This window comes from Podarcis liolepis, assembly GCF_965112155.1.
Source record: "Podarcis liolepis genome assembly, chromosome: 6".
Lineage (NCBI taxonomy): Eukaryota > Metazoa > Chordata > Lepidosauria > Squamata > Lacertidae > Podarcis > Podarcis liolepis.
The window spans coordinates 48,082,044-48,096,841 of record NC_139559.1 but is presented as its reverse complement, the minus strand read 5'-3'; positions in this window follow the sequence as shown (position 1 = coordinate 48,096,841).

Below are 14,798 nucleotides of genomic sequence, written 5' to 3'. Positions count from 1 at the left end.
ATTGACATCCAGACAACATCCAGACAAGATGGCAGTACTGTTGACTGGTGGTTCACCCACCCTGGTGAATTATATTCAACCTGTTCTAGATGGGGCTGCCTTTCTCCTAAGGCGCCAGGGTTCACAGTTTGGTGATCCTTCTGGATCAAACATTGTTATTAGATGCTCAAGTGACTTATACAACCTGAAGAGCCTTTTATCTTCAGCAGATATGCCAGTTGTGACCTTACCTGAATGGAGATTGGTTGGCCACAGTCACATATAGATTCTTGTAATACATGGGACTACCTTTTAAAATGGTCTAGAAACTACAGTTGGTCCTGACCATTATATATGTGCTTGCCTCTGGACTGGCTTTTGTTAGTGGCAAGGAACATCCAAGTTTGGGGCAAGAACTTTGGCAAGACAACCCCAGAGATTAAAAATCACAAAATATGCAGCAAAGTAAAGCACGTAAATATAGGTTGTTAGATCTTTGAAATATGCCCTTTTGAGTTCTAAAGTTTCCCTCTTCCCCTAGCTCAGAAAAAGTTCGGTAAGTTAAAAATGGTTTACTTACAAACTCTGCTTTTCCATGCAACATTCAGAAAATGTTGCACATGCAATAAAACTTGGCTCAGTCACAGTGGTGAAATCTCCTAAATTTTTGATATAGAGACTTGAGAGGGGCTTGTAAGACCCCTGTGATCTGAACTGCAGCAACCAGCTCTGACCTCACACACTGAGCTCCTCAATAGGCTTGATTGTCCATTTGATCCCAACATAAGTGAAGTGGACATAGCTAAGCCTAGCAGGACAGCTTACTCCATGGTATTAACCCCTTCATGCATTAGACTTAAGCATGTTGGTTATTTGGGACTTGACTTACCTAAGAGCCTCCTCCTTCCATATTTACCCACTTGAACCTTAAGATTCTCTTCAGAAGTCCTGCTCTAGAAGTCCACACCAAATGATGAGGGCCTTTTCACCTCTCAACATCAAGATTCCTCTGTACTCATTATTCCTAGTCAATGTCTCAAAGTTAGCGGGTCACAAGAATACTAGATTGAAGTGGGTTCTTTTGGAAGAAAAGGCGGAATAAAAAAACCTAAGTGATACTAATAACTGATATTTACACTGGGATGAACTGGGCATTTGCAGAAATAACGCAAGAATATCTGTTCACCCTAATGTAATTTTTAAAGAAGTTGTGAGTGTGGATAATGTGGCCAGCAATCTCTTTTTTATTTTTATCTTTTAAAAATGACAGATCCTAGAACCCTGGTTATTTTAATCAGGACAAATGCTGATCTCTTCCTGTGAATAGCTGTGTTCAAAGGGTGCATGTTATCAGCTGCCAGTTGCCATTTTTGCTGCAGGGAAAACATAGCTTCAAAGCTATCCTTTTGGGATATTAGCAACATTATAACGAGAGGGGAAAGAAGGAAAACAATAACGGAATATAAGAATCATCTATTACCTAAGCATGAAAATATCTTCATAAAGTAAAGGGCTTATGGTTCTACCAGTTACAAAGATCACCTGTGTTGCATTTCTATTATATAAGGTGATTAAATCCATCCAAAAAGTCTTCTGTTGCAAAGGAGGTCACATAACAAAAGGTGCTCTATTGAAGCAGTTCAGTAAGAAGCATTCTGGTTTATAAAATCTCTATATAACAGAGGGACACAGGATCCTATTTTGTACCAAGTCAGGCTAGTTGTCCACCTAGACTCCTACTGCCTGCCCAGATTGCTGGGCTAGTTTTTCCATAAGGGCAATTTCCCAAAAGCACCCATTCCAGAAAACCTAGGGCAAATGGGTCAGTCATTTTTTGAATTTTAAACTGTTTTTAACTTATGAAGTTGTTTTTCCATAAGAAAATGTTTGGTTTAAAATAAAAATATGTATAATTGCTTTTATAGATGAAGTTGCAGAATTGTTTTTATTGCAGTTTTTTTTATTGTGAAATCACGTCAGGATATTTTATAGGAAGCAATAAATAGGATTATAAATGAAGCTTCCATCAAAGTGGCAGTAGTAGGTAAGCCATATTGCAAGATGTGGAGATTGATTTTTGAAGAGCATGAAAAAAATTATGTATGAACATCGTATAGACCAGAACAAACCCTTTAAAAAAAAACTGCGTTTGTTTCGTTTATGAACATAAAACACTGATTTCAGACATGTAGGATCACTCCCAGGATATAGTTCCATGGTATACACCTAGGATTCATCACTCAGTTGTGAAGTCAGAGTGAAACTGACTTTGGACAAAGCCCATCAAAATGCAAAATATTTCAGAAGAAACCAGGGGATTGTGGGTAATTGTGTGCAATGTCATGTGTACACAGATTCAAAGAACAGTGGTGAAAATGCACTGAAGTGTTGTGTGTATAAACTCTGAGATAGTTGTGTGAGAATCAGAATGCTCTCAGGTAGGCTGGCTGTCCCAGCCAGGATCTCTAACCAAACCAAGTCAGTCAGTTCAATTCCACTCAATCTCCTGTCACTAAAACAGTCAGCTCCTAATTGGCAACTATTTTTTAACCAGCAACCTATGCATTTCCCCCCCAATCACCTGGCACTGACATAGATCATTGTGGGCTTGGTCCTGGTCTTGCACCCAGGAAGCCAACAGCGTTGCCTGTAAGCTTGGAGAAAGTTGTGCAATGCAGGGTTGGGGGGGGGGGGGTTGGGAACACCAAGGAAAGTAAACTTTCATTTTAACCTTTCCTCGTTTTTTATAATATAAAGACATTTTGAAACTTGTGACATTTTTCTTTTCTTTTTTAAAATACTTTTTATGCTACTGGGTTTAGAAAATAGCACAGGATTCTTTTAATGAAGTGCTGCATTGTAGTCTCCACCAATGTTTCTGCATAATGACAATATGCTCTGCCTTTTCATTTTACATTATCATTTATTATGTACATGAATATGTTCACTATCATTAAGGTGCTTTTCCCCCACCCCACCCCCAGAAATGAACAAATGCACACTAATTAAAATTCTCTGTTTAAGTATGGATTATAATGTCTTTTAATATTAATTCCTAAAAATAGCCCACTGAGTCACATTCAGATGAACTTCCTAATTTTCTTTCCATATACAGTCATAATACACAACTGCCTATTCAGTGACATCAAAGCCCTGGGATCATTTCCTTGGAGACAGTTTAAAACAACAAAGTAGGAGGTCCCCCAGTACTTTAATGCTTAGACTGATGTCATTACACATCTTATTGGCTGGTGGCGCTGTGGTCTAAACCACTGAGCCTCTTGGGCTTGCTGATCAGAAGGTCGGCGGTTCGAATCCACACAACATGGTGAGCTCCCGTTGCTCTGTCCAGGGGCGTAGGAAAGGGGGGCGGGGGCAGTCCGTCCCAGGTGCCATCATGGGGGGGGGGTACAAATTATCAAGGAACAATTACTGCCCTACTAGGGTGGTTCATAAAAAACATTTTTTTTTTTAATGCCTGCTCCAAAGGTCTTATCTTACTACACTAGGGATTATATAGCTACTGTACATATGAAATTTCATGCATATCAGTTAATATCAGTTAATATATTGACCCTCCTCCACAAAAATAGCTGTTTACTTGGCCGTTTTCCTATGTCGTGAAGGCTGAAATTTCAACAAAGCACATGCCTTTACTAGATTCTGGTTCCTGAATGATAGCAAGACCTGGGTAGACCTGGCCTGAGAAACTTGTATGCCAGGTCTACCCCTCCACTGTTTCCCCCCCCCCCTGTGGGTAGACCTGTTGTCCATCTCAGGTGGACTGGCATCCAGACAACATTTGATTCTTTTTACAACAGGGTTACCAGACGTCCCCGGTACCCAGGGACAGTCCCCGGATTTGCAAATCTGTCCCCAGGAAATGTGGCAGTGGCAGCCTCAGCAGCCCAGAGCCAGCCTGGTAGTGCAGTTGGCTCTGGCTGGCTTCTGGCTGTCTGGTGGTACAGATCTCCTGCCTCCTTCCCCCTTTGTTTTGACAGATCAGGGGAGGCTCGGGAGTTGCGGGTGGCTGGCCATTGTCCAGGAGGCTCCCAAGCCTTCCCCAATCTCCTGCCCCCTTCCCCCTTTTGTTTTGACTGATTGGGGGAGGCTTGGGAGTCACAGGTGGGTGGCGTGCCGTTGCCCAGTTTTTTTAAAAACTCTGTGCATTTATGTTTCACAGGGTGTGAAAGAAGGGCTTTGCACCTTTATACAATATGCATGTGTGCTTGGGCCCAGGTTCTTTTGCCTCACCATGCCCACTACTAGCTCACTGTTGCTACTCAGCTTCAAAAATAAAAATAAAAAATGTCCCCTGATTCATTGACAAAATCTGGTAACCATATTTTACAACCCTCTTTGCTTATCTCTTCTACAGGGAAGGATGACGTTTCAGGGAAACAAAGGAGTCTGCTGGTCTCCAGAGCACCTGTGAAACTGTCTCACCTCACTTAGTCCCTAATTTAAAAGGGGGTGGTGGTGGTAGTACCACCACCCCTTTCCCTCAATGAAAATAGTAGCTTCAGGAAATTTAATACAGCAGGATGCTGCAGGGGGAGCATGCATCCAAGTTACATACACAGCTAGTCTCTTTCTCCTTTTCTCCAAGTGCCTTATTAGTCAGTATCTGCAGTGAAGAACACCAAACAGTAGTTACCCTTAAAAGCTCCACACAGTTTAAAAAGCAATGGGGGCTTAAAACAAATATAAAATATTACATAATAATGAACTGTTAATGATACATACAGTGTGTTTATTAATAGGGCAATTATTCTCTTCCATGGCAAAGATGTTAAAAGTAGGACACGTTATCTAATTCTGCAGCATCTCTGCACCTTCCCAGCAAAGTAAAGAGCATTTGGCGTGGAGCTGCAGAAAGTCAAGCTCACTCGGAGCAGAATATTTTTGTCTTGATTATTTCAGTCAATTATTCAGGAGCAGGAAGCATGTTTTAAACCCAGGCTAGTTTATCTAAAAGTGCCTTCTCCCCAGAAACAGTTCACAAGGAACCAAAAGCTGGAACCTTCTCAACCTTGCCATGACTTGCTGAAGGGGTCAATTATTTCGTCCAGCCACTAAGGGTGGAGGTTCGTGGCACCTTTGGCCACTGATTTTTTTTTGTAATCCGTAGGAACAGGTTATATTGTAACTGAGGCTCTGCACCTCCTCTCCCAACATAAATCCTGGCTACGCCTATGCTGCCAACAAGCAATACACAAGCCCTCCAGTACTCTGGTAATAAGGGGAAAGGCTCCACATTCTTGCTGTTCCTGAAATACAGTCACGACCCTGTTTTAGTCAATGCAGAATAGCTGCAACCACCCTAAACTAACATGGATTTGAAAACCCACTTTATGAGCGTGCATTAAAAGTTTGGGGTGATTTCATCTTCATGACTCTGGATGCATTAAAAACTAAAAAGCACTCAGCATGCACAGACAAACTAAAGTGTGTGTGTGTGTGTATAAAAGAAAAGTTAGCATTTTAAATTAGTGCTGAGATTTTTTTACAGCCTGATCCTAAGTTTGTGTGCGCTTGGAATTCATTTTGAAGTCAATGGGACTTATTTCCTCACTAGGAGCATAGCCTATTGATGAGACTGCCGGCCACAAGACAGATTTTGGAAATCCTTCTTATCTTCCTGGTTGTGCCTGCATTAAAATTTAAAAAGAGCTGGCTGTTCCATAGAAAAGGCCTCCCTTTATACACCCCTCTCTCTTTATATACTTGATTATTTACATTTGTCATATATGGCATCCAATAAAAATGCAAAGCAAGAGAAAAGCAAAAGTCCTTGGAGGACCTGGAGTGGAATTGCAGAGCATCCCTGGAAACAAAGATGCTAAAGGCTAATTTTAAACCAGAAAGAAGCTAAAGCAAATGATAAATGCCATTATGTTTAACATGAAGGCAGTCTCCCCATTGCTCTCATCATATACATAGATAGCATTCAAGTGAATTGCAGTTAGGACCGGGCAACTTGAGAATCAAGGCACTTCCAGACAACCTGTTTATTGAGAATTCAGCCTGTTTTGTTTGTGAGGAGATTAGATGATGCTGGCTATTTAATGAACATTCACTCCAATTTGTTTGTGGGGAAGTGTGTTTTCCCCATCACTTTCCTTACCGCAAATAGTCTGGTTTTTTGCTTCTCCACCAGCTTCCCATATGCCCTTAAAAATATGTTCCAGAGTGGGGGGGGGGGGGGATTGTGAAGGGGTATAAGGGGAAGAGAAGAAGGTAAAGGCCCTCTGCGTGAATGGAAGGCAACACTGGGTTCTGCCTTCAATAATGGGTCGTCTCCTCCATCCCAGATTTGCCACCTGAAGCAGGCTGCCTTATCCTATCTAACGGTAGGACTGGCCCAGCATAGAGTCCTCAGCTCCCTCTCTCCTCCTTTTTAGAAATTCAGCACTGCTTGCACTTACCATTTGATCAGAGTGGAGATTCCCAGCATGGTTGCTGTGGTGGAGCAGAAAGAGGTGGATGAGACTGCTCAATTTATTATTTACAAAGAGGTACTAGCTGTTATATTTAGCTTACATAGATGATTTCTGCTTTAACAATCCAGCTGGTTCAAAAATCCTGGCCCACTTTCTCTATCCTGCGCAGGCTTCTGAAATCATCATTATTGCCATTGGCCGTGAAGAAGCTCATCATGTGCCAGATACTAAATCTAACTAATTGGAGGTGTGGGGTACGCCTTTCAAGCACCTGAAATTCCTGGCCATTTTCAGCTGGGCAAATACGGATGGCTGCTGGTGTCCCTATCCCCTGTTTGTAGCGGGGCTTGAAATTAACATGCTGCCTTATCAACATTCACAAAGACAGAGCACAATACAAGAGCTATATACCAAAGAGAGCTGTGCAGAGGACTCGGTGTGTTTGCAAAGCCTGCAAGAGCAACGGTCAATTACAGATGATGGTTATTATGTTTTATTTCCCCAAAAACCTGCACTGAATATCAAACAATCTGAATGTGTTTGAGTGACATACAGCAGGTGCATCAGCAGCTATCTAAATCAGTAGGTGTCAATGTGGGCATTTTTTGCTGCTGGGAAGAAGATGGGGGGGTCTTTTAAATTAAGAGCATTTTACATTAGGAGCATCAAGTCTAAGGGTCAAGCCCCACATTATGTTAATGGTGTGAATGCCATTAATGTACTTTGTTTTGTAAAGTTCAAATAGCAGTTGCAGGGGTCCCCTTTGAATACCTAGCTCATGGTGTCCAGGGAGGTGATGTTAACCCTTTCCCCTCACTGCAATCCCATACCCTCCAACATTTCTCCGATGAAAATAGGGACAGCCTATTCAATAATAATAAATAATAATAATAATAATAATAATAATACCCTGCCCATCTGACTGGGTTGCCCTAGCTACTCTAGGAAGCTTCCAACATATATAAAAACATAATAAAATATTAAACATTTAAAGACTTCCCTATACAGGGCTGCCATCAGATGGTTTGGGTGTCGGATAACTGTTTACCCTCCAACATTTCTCCAGTGAAAAGAGGGATGCCCTAAGGAAAAGCAGGGTATTCTGGGATCAAACCAAAAAACAGGAAGACTTCTGTAAATCCAGCAATTTCCCTGGAAAATAGGAAAGCTTGGAGGATCTGCAGTCCTGATGGAAATCTCTCACACATCCCTACTATAAGACACCAGAATGACACTTCCATTGGCTCCAATGAACCATGCCTTCAGAACCAAGAGCACACCTATGAGAACTGTGGCTATTTAGAAGGGGTTCCCCGCTCTCCCTTCTTTACAAAAGAGTTAAAGCCAGACTGTGGGAGCCAGTGTGGTGTAGTGGTTAAGAGCGGTGGACTCGTAATCTGGGGAACCGGGTTCGCGTCTCCACTCCTCCACATGCAGCTGCTGGGTGACCTTGGGCCAGTCACACTTCTTTGAAGTCTCTCAGCCCCACTCACCTCACAGAGTGTTTGTTGTGGGGGAGGAAGGGAAAGGAGAATGTTAGCCGGTTTGAGACTCCTTATGGGGAGTGAAAGGCGGGATATCAAATCCAAACTACTACTACTCTTCTTCTCTTCTTCTTCTTCTTCTTCTTCTTCTTCTTCTTCTTCTTCTTCTTCACCCCAAATCACTGTTCTTCATTAGCAATGCACTGTTTCTTTATGCCTAGGCAGTCTCAAGGCTTCCAAATGGCCACAAATGCCCCATTTTTCAAAGTAACAACACCTCACATCTGCCTCCCTAAATAACTCACGTCAAGACATGTTTCTTCGGCTGCTCAAGTTAGATAGGAAATATTGGCCTGCGCTGCATCCCTTTCAAAGGTGTCCTTTTTTGCCTCTTTCCAATTCTGAATTTCCCTCTCAGTCCTAATTACCTTACAGGTAGAAGCGCTCTCCCCCCCCCCCCCAGCAAGCCAGCCAGCCAGCGCTGCTGAATAGCAAGGCCTGATTCATTTCTATGCAGGGCATCACTCCCTGTCACTGCCTGCCTATTGCGCCTGACATATTCTGCCAGCAAAATGATGATTAAATTGGGGTTAGGGAGCGGAGGCAGCCCTGTGCTGCTGTTGCCCCTGCATTTTGCACGATGGCCAGTGTTGCGGCATTGATGGAAAATGATGTTTCAAGGCAAATTGTGTGTTCTGTTCCTTTTCTGTTCACACTCAGACATACAGCCGCTCCAACGGAACACGCTTTTGTTCATCTTCATTGGCTTATCAAAGCTGAGCCAAAATGCACACACTCATTGGTAGTTCTGGCGATATATTATTCTGAACTGAGCCTTGGTCTGTTGCCAGTGAGCCAAGTGACAATCTGACAGTCTCTTCAAACCCAAACAGTTCAAAAGCAGGCAGTGAGCACAAGATAGCAAAGCAAGAATGGAATAATTCTGGCTTTCTAAGGTGGCAAAAAAATCCTTAAAAAATAAAATCTCACCCCTTTGCTATCTTTGCAAAAATAGTCTTGCTTCCATCACACTTAATGAGAGCTTTGCCGCTGACTTGGATGGAGCCAAGATGTAACTTGCATATTGAAAGGCGACAAAGCTTAACTTCGATATCCCAAGAGACGCAGGGCAGAGGTGGCTCTATAAAACTGTTCCCCAGAGCTCCAATCTGCACAGCAGACCTGAAATTACCTGGCTTATAAATTTATATAATTGCATGTGTATATGAGGATTTAGGCACAGGGACATTGTAAGGGCACATCTGTGTTTGCTGTTTACCACAAGTGCTGATTTGAAGCATCTGTTATATACACCTGACTTGCATAATCTCTTCAAACAACATATGGGAAGAGAATGTGGAATTGTGTAGTAAGATGTCATTGATTGCATACACGTGGCATTTTATCGTAGAATCAATGGAGACTAACAATTAATATCTTTGTCTATGTCATCCACACGAAATCAAGATTCATTGCATTTTTTTGCCCCTGAAAAGGGTTTCTTCTGAAAATAAAAGCTCACTGCAAATTGATACACTACCCCAGAATGTGGCCATTTGAGAACAGAAGAAGAAGAAGAAGAAGAAGAAGAAGAAGAAGAAGAAGAAGAAGAAGAAGAAGAAGAAGAGTAGTAGTTTGGATTTGCTATCCCGCTTTATCACTACCCGAAGGAGTCTCAAAGCGGCTAACATTCTCTTTTCCCTTCCTCCCCCACAACAAACACTCTGTGAGGTGAGTGGGGCTGAGAGACTTCAAAGAAGTGTGACTAGCCCAAGGTCACCCAGCAGCTGCATGTGGAGGAGCGGAGACGCGAGTTCCCCAGATTACAAGACTACTGCTCTTAACCACTACACCACACTGCCCACATTGTTGGGCAGCCCCAACAATGGCAATGGCAGTCTTTAGAGGCACCCTTAATGCACCTTTGTTTCTAGGATAGGTTTGGAAAATCTGTGCCTACCCTCCTGACTCAGATGGTACTGGAGTATTACCCCCCCCCCATCCCTGACCACTGCCCATGCTGGCTGGGGCTGGTGGGAGTCCAGAAACATCTGCCGGGGCACAGGTTCTCCATTTTTGGCCTAGGAACACCTCAGAACGTATCAGGTTGTATCCCAAGTTATCAGACAAGTTAAGCATAAATTGACTTTAATCCCACCGATTTCATGTGGACCCAAGTTCAACTAATTCGGGCTGTGTACATATTACTGTTTACTCTGCCTCCAGGGCACTCACACCTTTAGTGTACAAAGTCAAGCACACATGACATTGACCACAGTCCCTGCACACCCTGTCGCTTCCCGAGAAATACTGCTGTTCAAGGTGCTTTCCCTCAAACCAGCCTCAGCACTAGTTAAGCTGAGGTGTGTACCTTTGAGATAGCTGTTGCACATGTGCAGACGACAACTTCAGAGGAGTTTGTGGATGTTGCCGGCGCAGAGAAACAAATCCTGCAATGCAAATCAGCTGAAGATATCTCTGTCCCCTCTCTATGGTGTACAACAGTGTAAACATGTGACTTGCAATGCAGCAGAGAAAAGTGACATTGCTGTATTTTAAACTGCAAATGTCTTAGTCTGGATCCAACCCAGAGCCACCGCCACACACAATCTTCCATATTCCTTTGCGCAATTTGCCCTTCCTCCTCGTTCCTCCTTCAAAATGCCTTCTTTCCTCAGAAATATCTGCATGGGCAGTAACAACCGCCCACAATGCCAATCAATGCCCATCTTGTCGCCACACATGCCCACTCCTATATATACCTCTGTACAAGCTGACAAGTGTCAGGAAACATCTTTGAGATGCTTACACTCAAATTGTGTCATTTCAGCCATAAATCTTACCACCCTCCCGTTAACAACAGCAATCTCACTTCTGTACAGAGTAGCTGAAAACCCTTGGGGGAAGTTGATAAATGTAAGATAATGAAATATAAGCTCTACTGATAGTCTTGAGGAATGAATATCCGAATTGCAGGGTTCTCCCCAGTCCCCATCAAGAAGTCCTTGTTCATAACATGTTAGCTGCTTTCTGGAGCTGTATGGCTAGTAAGTGTTTGCTGGGCTGGGGACGCTGCGTTTCTCTGGTTAATTGGCAATTAGATGCTGATTACATTTCCTGTAAGACATTGTCACTGTGAAGCCAATAAGAGGCAATTATAATTATAGTGTAATTTGCACTCAGTTCAAAAGCTATTGGTAAGCTCCTGTGTTACATTATAAGGACACTGATTATAGCGCATCCAGTGTGCAAGGAAAATATTATATTACTCGTCCGAGATTCACAGTCTGATTGTGGGCTCATTAATTCAAAAGAAAGACCCACCAAGTTAAATGGGGTTTAGCAGTATGGACCAAACTGCACATTACATTAAGCAAACATGATGAAGACCTTTGTAACAAGAAGCAGCCGTGGGGAGTGAGAGGAATCAGCACTGGAGACGGAGACAGTTTAAAAATAAAAAAAATAAATTAATAACTATTGTGTGGCGGTAGAAGTGGGCTTCTGGAATTCTTTTGCATTTAATTTGAGTCAGCTTGGTAAGACCAGGATAAGGTGATTTTAGCACTGGGATTTATTGTGAGGGGATACACAATTGTTTCCGAAACGAGTTTCTATTATATGGTGCAAGGGATGACACGACAAATGCATTCAGCAAGCAACTGATTTGGAAAATAAGGCAGGAAATGTCTAAGCAAAACTATTTTCAGATAGTGTGCATATATATTATTTGCTCTCAGTCAAAGTAAAAACAGCAATTAAGTCCTGTTTGCATGGAATGCAGCAGTGTGTTCAGAAAATACACTAAAATCTAATCCTTAAAAAAAAGGTCCAACAATCAAATTGATCTTTAAAGATTCCTCAATCCATTGCCTTAAGAACAACATGGACCATCTGAAGATTTTAGTAAGGGAGAAGCTGAAGGGGCATTTGATACAGAAGACCTCTCTCTCTGCCAGTGGAGCAAAAGATCTGTCCCTGGAGGCTTTCCTGGTGCAGAGGGGCTCCGCCAGCAGTGGGCCAAAAACAAACAAAAACAGTTGGTATTCCAGGAATGGCAACGCCTGCACAAGACCCTAAGCCTTCTCTCTCCTCAGAGAAGGATCTTGGGGTCTCAAATTTCAGTGGTGCCCCAATGTGACGCCAAAATTCAGCAACACTCCCCCTCTCATGCTCCAATGTAAATCATAGTTGCCCCCCCCCCCGGCTCCACGCCCAGTGCGACTGAACCAGTTGTGATTCCCTAAATCTTATGTGCTTTCTTTGATGAGCATCACCCACCCCACAGCTTCCAAAAAAGGCCGATGGCTACATCAGTCCAGGAGCTGGCATTATATATCCCCTCCTATTGCTTAGACCAGTGCTACATTTCCCAGAGTCCCTGAGGAATCTTAAACTGTCTCCCACCAAACCTACTGAAGCAAAGCAGGGACAGCCTACCTATAAGGTAGACTGAGACAGCCTCCTGGGGCGGTGGAATCCATAGGGTGGTGCCCCCACAGGTGCCCCTTGTGCCCCCACCCGGCCCTACCAGAGAAACCAGTAGAAGGAGTAGTGGGTTCTGGATTCCAGTGAGATCTCAACAACAACAATTTTATTATTGCTGCCCACCCTGACTGGGTTGCCCCAGCCACTCTGGGTGGCTCCCAACAAAATATGAAAAACACAATAAAACCTCAAACATTAAAAACTCCCTGTACAGATGACGAAAAGTCAGATAGATGTTTATTTCCTTTCCTTCACGGGGGGTGGGGTGGGGGACACCTTCCTGTTTTGCTTCAGGTGGCAAAATGGGGTGAACCTTATTTCATCCCACAGCAAATAAGGGTGGAGAAGTTGCCCATTTTGTGACCAGTCAATCCTGGAAAACTCAAGAGTCAAAAGAGGCAGCTGCCTTGAGCTTTCTTAAATTACAGTATGCCTTATGCACCAGGAAAACAAAGCCACAGTAACTCCACAGTTACTAGGCAGCCAGCTCCATCCATACACTAACCAAGCTGCTTTCAGGTAAACTTTAAGATTGCTTTTCTCTTTTAAAACCGATTGCAGATTGATCATCTGAAAAGATCAGTGCAGCCCCTCAAAAGCTTTTCTTATGGAAGGAGAAAACAAACCATGTTAAAAAATAATGTTTCCTCCCAGCTCATGACACTGAAGAATGTAATAAAACATCTGGGAGAGTGAAGGGGTAACTTGAGAAAAATGAAACACGATTTTCAGAAAGCTTTATTTTCCCTCTTGTTCTCTCTATTAAGCTCTCCCCCCCCCCCACCCTGACTTCACAATTCATCCCAAAGAACCAAGCCAATGTGATACTGTATAGTGGCAGGAGCAGGAATTGGTAGATGAGGGTTCAAATCCTCTCGGCTATGAAGTCACTGGGTGACTTTGGAGCAGTCAGTCTAACCTACCTCACAGCAGTGCTATAGGGATTAAATAAGGAGAGGGAGAACGTTTTATACCACCCCAAGCTCCTTGGAGAAAAAAGTGGGATATAAATGTGATAATTAAATATAATAAAATAATATACTGTCATCAAATTCAGTCTGCCAATTTTGGTTTCTTTCCATTTCTCATTTTTCCACATTTGTTTTTCTGCATTTTGTGAAGCTTTTTTTTTAAAAAAGAATATCATTTTAGTACAAATTTCTCCCAATATTTGCAAACTTTCCTTCCTAATATGATGCAGATTTTAATATTTTCACTAACACGTGCATTTTTGTACACGTTTCCCCTCATATATTATTTCCACACACATTGGGTATGATCCAACTAATGAGTCCTGTCAGTGGAAGCCCTTCAGAAGGATTTTCTCTTCTGCAGTGGAGGCTCAGGGGAACCTCCAGAACAGAATGTGGGGGAAAGAGGGGAGGGTTGGCTTCATCTGACAAGCCAAGATCATTTCCCTGATGGAACAATCCCTGGCTGGTTGGAAAACTGCATCACAAAATTCGGAGAAGTGCACATTCCTAAGGATAATTGTGTTTCGGTTGGCATACTGTTTCAAGAAGCGTGAATTAGATAGTTTCTCATTAAAATGCAAACAAAATGGAATTTCTCCGTCGTCCCTAGTCATGGTTGTATGTGTATAATCTGGGAAACCAGAGCGTTTTGAATCAGTCCACTGATGCATATGTGAAACCCAGGAATGACCTGAAAGAGATGCTGCACCTCTCTGTGATGAATTATGAAGATTTTAACCTTTAAATCTGAGATTAATTTATTGGGGGGGGGAGTAACTGGAGATTTTCAGGTGCATAATGTGAAGACATAATGTGAAAAGCCTTTGATTACCAGGCAGTGCTGATACACTTCACATCACAGTTTTTAAAAAAGTATTGTAAATTAAATTCTGGAGAGGTTCTGCCTATACCCAGGGCCAGCTCACCCAGGAGGCAAGGTGAGGCGACCAGCTTGGGCATTAGATTCCACAGGGGCATCAGATGCCAATGCAGATCTTATGCCTGAAGCAGATCTTCACTCACTCCTTCTTCCCTGGTGGGGAGGGTGTGTGCCATTTTGTTGTTCACCTCAAGTGCCACCATGTCTTGGGTTGGCCCTGCCTATATACCTTTTGAAATGCCAAGGCAGTCCGATTTAAACCTTTAACCGCTTCAGCCCTGAACAATTCAGTGAATCTGCTTGCATTTCCTCCTTCCTGAGCACCTGCTTGCATAGTTCTAGCTCCACATGACGGCCACTAGTAAAATATCCAGCATTATCTTGCCAGTCCATTTGGAAGAATAGCTGTGGAATAAGACTGCCGCCTAGGGGCCGGCTAAAGATGTCGCAACACCAGGATAGGTATGGTGGGGAGTTTCTTCCCCACCCACTTTTCTACATATCACCAATGCAGAACGATGGAAACTAAACACAACATACTGTTAAAATA